At 23.7% G+C, this 6,000-nt stretch overlaps 1 protein-coding gene across 6 annotated transcripts in view; it reads left to right on the top strand.

Moving 5' to 3' along the window:
- Nucleotides 1–479: 479 nt before the first annotated feature.
- LOC109596226 (glutamate receptor ionotropic, kainate 2) overlaps nucleotides 480–6,000 on the top strand; it is a 147,185-nt gene continuing 141,664 nt past the window's right edge. For all 6 annotated transcript variants that reach the window (XM_049963265.1, XM_049963269.1, XM_049963264.1 and 3 more), the window contains exon 1: nucleotides 480–500. The gene's annotated coding sequence lies outside the window, so the exon portion shown is untranslated. The remainder of the gene's footprint in view (nucleotides 501–6,000) is intronic.

Below are 6,000 nucleotides of genomic sequence, written 5' to 3'. Positions count from 1 at the left end.
AGTGCCCTATTGGATATACTGGATACAACCAAATAAGACGATAAGGCAACAGGGAAAGGGCATTAAAGGTAATAAATCATAATTTTAATTATCAATGAAACAATGATATTAAATGAAAGTTTTTGATTAATTTCAGGTAGGTCCAGAACGAGACTAGTTAACATGGCAACTGGCAACGCAAAGTAAGTTTTTGAACATATTGATTTTAATTCCAAATCTTCTTGCATCATCATGTTTTGATTTATGTATACAAATATGTTTTTGAAAAATGTAAGAAATGTATCTTTTATGATTTTCAGGAATGGTTCATTTTTATTTTCTTTGTCCAATCTAATCAGACATTCTTTTCAGCTCAAATAAATTAGAGGAGAATTTTTGGGGTTTTAAATAGTTCTTTCTCGACCGGTCGCTTGGGGAGGGGTGGTGATCCGCACCACCATACCCTCGTGTGTCGATACAACCATATAAGATGATAAGGCAACAGGGAAAGGGCATTAAAGGTATTAAATCATAATTTTAATTATCAGGGAAACATTGATATTAAATACATATATATATATATATATATATATATATATATATATATATATATATTGAAAAATGTAAGACATACATCTTTAATGATTTTCAGGAATGGCTTATTCTTATTTTCTTTGTCTGTGTCAGACATTCTTTTCAGCTCAAATAATTTAATGTTTAATACAGTTGTGTTAAATGTTTATTTTTCTAAATATATATTACTTTGTAACCATATATTTATTTCATAAAAATTTATATTAATTATTCAGTAGATTTATCTTTCATTCATCCAATTATTCTAAATAATTATATTTATTTATCAATAGGTAAAAGTGTGCTAATGAGATAAAGTATTTCCATTAATTAATTAATGAAATATAGCGTGTTCATGAGTAAAATTGTTCTAATTAACAAGTAAAATTAAATTGTCAATCAGTGAATCTACTTTGATTAGTCAACAGAATTTCACTGATTTACTTTGACAAATGTTTAAGTGAAGCTATAAATAAACATTTACTAAAACTTTCCAAAAATAAGCTTTAAAACAATATCTACATACTCTTTTTTTCAGATGTTTTTAACTCATAAAATATACTTTTGTCCAATTTCTAAAAATTCAATAGTTGAAATGAAATAACGTTCCCCATTAATTGATTAGTGAAATATGGTTTATTGGATTCTCAGAGATAGAGTTTAAACTGAAGCAATCACTGAATATTTACTGAAAATTAAAAAAAGAATGTACATTTAAACAATTTCTAAATGATTCAGAGTTGTACCTATTCAAAATATGCCTTATTCGACTGTGAAATTGTACTGATTAAAAATTAAAATTTTATTAGAATTACACTTATTATCAGCATCAATTTTGACTTAAATAATCAATAAATATTTATTGAAAATAAGCAGTTTTAATTAAATTTTTGCCTATTTTTAATTATTGATATATAATGAAAATAAATATTTTTGGGAACTCAATTAGAAAATTAATTATAAGGCTGAATAATATCACTTAGTATATTTATAGAAAAATAGCTTTTAATCCACTCAGTAATAATGCAATATGCATTATTTCATCACAAACAATATTGAAGGATGCATTTAGAAATTTATTGTTTCGAGGGTGCAGCTGATTATAGATTGCAAAGAAAAAACAACATAAGTTGGCTAATTCCCTAAGTAGTATACTTTTTCATTAATTTGTTTAATTAAATTCTTTAATATATAGAGTAACAATTAACAAATGAATTCTAATAACTTTATAAAATACTATAACATTGGGAGAACTATATTTTTATAATATAAATATATATTTTTGATATTTTTATAAATTAATTAACAGTAAAAAATAAATATATAATTGTAGTATTTTATGTAGTGTAAATTTTTTATGTAAAATTGTATTTTTTGTTAAGTTATCTTATTCATCTATTAAAAATAATTCTGAAAATATAATTTCTATAAATAATATTTTTATATTACTTTCGACGATATTTCCATTTTAAACATTTTAAAATTATTATTAAAACGTTAACAAGTAAATATGTCAAAAACAATTGAAGACAAGTCAACTATTAAAAAAAATAAAGTTGCTGGAACAGATTGATCAGTTAAATGGATCACCCCATATACAAACAAAGTTTAATTGATTTAATCATATTATTTTGTTCGCCTTACTTAAATAGTATTGCAGGAAAAGTTAACACAATTGAACTAATAAGTTGAAACATTGTTCGTCAGTAAGAAGAATATTTAATTATTCCTCAGCATAAATTTAAGACGAAGTTTATTTACTTGTTTTCGGTCGCTTCCGTACAAAGGTTGCACTGTAATTTCGCAATAATTACATCGGACGAAAATTATGGCAAAGTAAATCCGCGTAAATTGGGTTTATTATTTAATGAATCTGTAGTTGAAAAAGTTGATGTTCCAAAGAGGGCATCTGCCAAACCTCTCCGACATTAAGTCTCTTGTTATATGTACTCAAAACTACATCGCACGACAATTTATTAAGGAATTGGAGTGGGAGGTACTACATAACCCACTATGTTCACCCAATATTGCAAATTTCCATTTATTCCGATGCCTAAAACATTTTCTTAATGGGAAAAAATTTGATAATTTGGATGACGTCCAAAATTCCATCTCAAGATATTTTACTCAAAAAACAATTAATTTTTATTGGTCCGGGATTGACAGAAGATTGCAAAAAGTTGTTGATAGTGTGGATGACTATATTATTGATTAAAAATACAATCTTGAAATAGGGGATCAAAATAAATATATTTTTTTTTGGACATTAGAACTTTTTTTCTCTTATATTTCTGTAATTTTAGGTTCCATCATGTTTAAATTTAATGTAATTTTTAGTAAAATGAATATATCATTTAAATGGGTTTCATTTTATATTTAAAAAATATCTTTGTTTCTAAATTTATTGCAAAAATTTATGTTGAAAATAAAATAAAATCATAATTTAGAATTTCCAAATTTATTGTCAAAACATTCCAAGCAAAAATTATACTGTTATCTCAGTTTTTCTTATAAACATTAGAACCCTCTTAAATTTAAATTTGAAAATTTATTTTTTCTCTTATATTTCTGTAATTTTAAGTTCCATCATGTTTAAATTTGATGTAATTTATAATATAATGAAAACATCATTTAAAAGGATTTCATTCTATATTTAAAAAATATTTTTGTTTCTAAATTTATTACATAAATTAGTCTTCTCATTCCTATCAAAAATTATACTCAGTTATCAAAAATTAAACAATTTTATTATTTTTTTTTATAATTTTTATTATTATTAAAGTTAATTTTTACAATACAATAAATTTGAAAACAATAAAATTCCTGAATAAATATGTGGGAACCCTTTAAATGATCTGACAGAAGCCCCAACAGTATATATTAATTATTCATGTATTTTTGAATAAAATAAATATCAGTCCTAAATTAATAATTATATCAAATTCTATATAAAAGAATGATTTTATTTATTTTATGTGTTTAAATCATACATTAAAATATTATAGTACAATAATATAATATTATGAAAACTAAGTTACAATAAAATTTTATTTTTGATATTAATAAATTTATATGTTTAATTTATTCATTTTAATATTTGTTATAATGAGATAAATATTTCATTTAATTTTTGATAATAATTTTTAATTATAATCCAATGTAAATTTAAATTCATATTAATTGAAAGTTGCTTAATATATATTTTTAATTATATCTGCTTTTGAATAACTTATTAATTTTAAATTTTAATAAAATTAGATTTTTTAATTTTTAATTAATTAATCCAGTTTCTGCTTAAACAGGTTAAATTTTTATTTAATTTATATTAAATCTAAATATTGATGAAGATTTTATTAAAAATAATTTTAGTTATTAACATTCCTGTATTATAGGCATATATTAGTTCCCCTAAATTAATATTAAATTGTGTTTTTGTTACTATATCTATTTATATTTTCTCTTTGCATTACAAATTTTGTAATTGTCAAATTTATTTAGCCCATTGTATATAAATTAATTGCCATTAAAATGCATAATTGTGAAATAGTTTCATTTATTATAATCTAATTTTGAAAATTTTAAAACCATCCCAAATTGTTTAAATATTATAATATAATATTCCATATAAAATTTATAGCCTCGTTTCATTAGTTTCATACATCGTTTATTGCCAGTTTTTAATTATTATTTCTATTATAACGAATATTCTTTAATTAATTAATAAATAAAATAATTTATTTTCAATATAAATAATGCAATACGATAAAAAAATTCACAAAAAAAAAAATAAAAAGGCAATTTTATGATACAAATTTGGCATTTACAGGATCATTTCTCTTTTATTAAACATTAAAAATTGACTTAATTAAAAATTATTTAACAGTTTTCTGCGTTGAAAAAAAAAATTAAAACACTGCAAAAAAATTACCATAATTACAGTTAGCATGAAATTTTCGTAAATTTTGGACGCACTTTATCGACCGAACTAAATCATGTTAATGTACCACAGTAACAGCTCGAAATTATTATGCAAATTTACGAATCCTATGCATTTTCAACCATTTTCAATGGCCAAAGTGTGCTTTGTAAACGTCCACCTAAGTATTATAAATGAAAATATTTTGCAAAATTTATAATTTATCGTGCTAGGCTTTATTTATGTCATTTGGGGCGATAGTGTGATGTGATGATAAATTTTATTTACATATTTAAATACTGGGTTAAATAAAATTAGTTTAGTTCATACTAGGACTCATTTTACTCTTTGTCGACTACATTAATTTTATTGCAATTTTAATGGGCCATCAGGTTTCATCTAAAGCTCTAGTTTTTTAAATACTGTTTAATTGTATGTAGTACTGCTAAAATTATATAAAAAGTAAAAATATAAAGATGTCTTGTGAGGTCAAAATTTTAATTTTATATCTAAAATTACGATATATCTCAAACCCATGAATAAATGGACCTTGTTAAACATTCTTCATCTCTTCCTAAGACTCCTGCTTTCCTTGTGCTTTACCCAGAGTCAGTGCTGTGAGTTTCCTTGAGTAGGGGCATTGTTTTCTATTTAGATTTTGGCCATTTCTTAGTATTAAATTGAACTAGTTCATACTAGGACTCATTTTACTCTTTGTTGTTTATATTAATATCATTACAATTTTAATGGGCCATCAGGTTTCATCTAAAGTTATTTCATCTAAATTGTATTTAGTACTGCTAAAAAGTATATAGTAAGTAAAATATAAAGATATCTTGTGAGGTCAAAATTGTAATTTTATATCTAAAATTAAGATATATCTCAAACCCATGAATAAATGGACCTTGTTAAACATTCTTCATCTCTTCCTAAAACTCCTGCTTTCCTTGTGCTTTACCCAGAGTCAGTGCTGTGAGTTTCCCTGAGTAGGGGCATTGTTTTCTATTTAGATTTTGGCCATTGCTTAGTATTAAATTGAACTAGTTCATAATAGGACTCATTTTACTCTTTATGTTTATATTAATATCATTACAATTTTAATGGGCCATCAGGTTTTATCTAAAGGTATTTCATCTAAATTGTATTTAGTACTACTAAAAATTATATAGTAAGTAAAAATATAAAGATATCTTGTGAGGTCAAAATTATAGTTTCATATCTAAAATTACGATATATCTCAAACCCATGAATAAATGGACCTTGTTAAACATTCTTCATCTCTTCCTAAAACTCCTGCTTTCCTTGTTCTTTACCCAGAGTCAGTGCTGTGAGTTTCCCTGAGTAGGGGCATTGTTTTCTATTTAGATTTTGGCCATTGCTTAGTATTAAATTGAACTAGTTCATAATAGGACTCATTTTACTCTTTATGTTTATATTAATATCATTACAATTTTAATGGGCCATCAGGTTTTATCTAAAGGTATTTCATGTAAATTGTATTTAGTACTACTAAAAATTATATAGTAAGTAAA

Source organism: Aethina tumida, chromosome 2 (assembly GCF_024364675.1).
Source record: "Aethina tumida isolate Nest 87 chromosome 2, icAetTumi1.1, whole genome shotgun sequence".
NCBI lineage: Eukaryota > Metazoa > Arthropoda > Insecta > Coleoptera > Nitidulidae > Aethina > Aethina tumida.
Note: the sequence above shows the minus strand (reverse complement) of the source record. Positions and strands in the feature narration are given on the sequence as shown.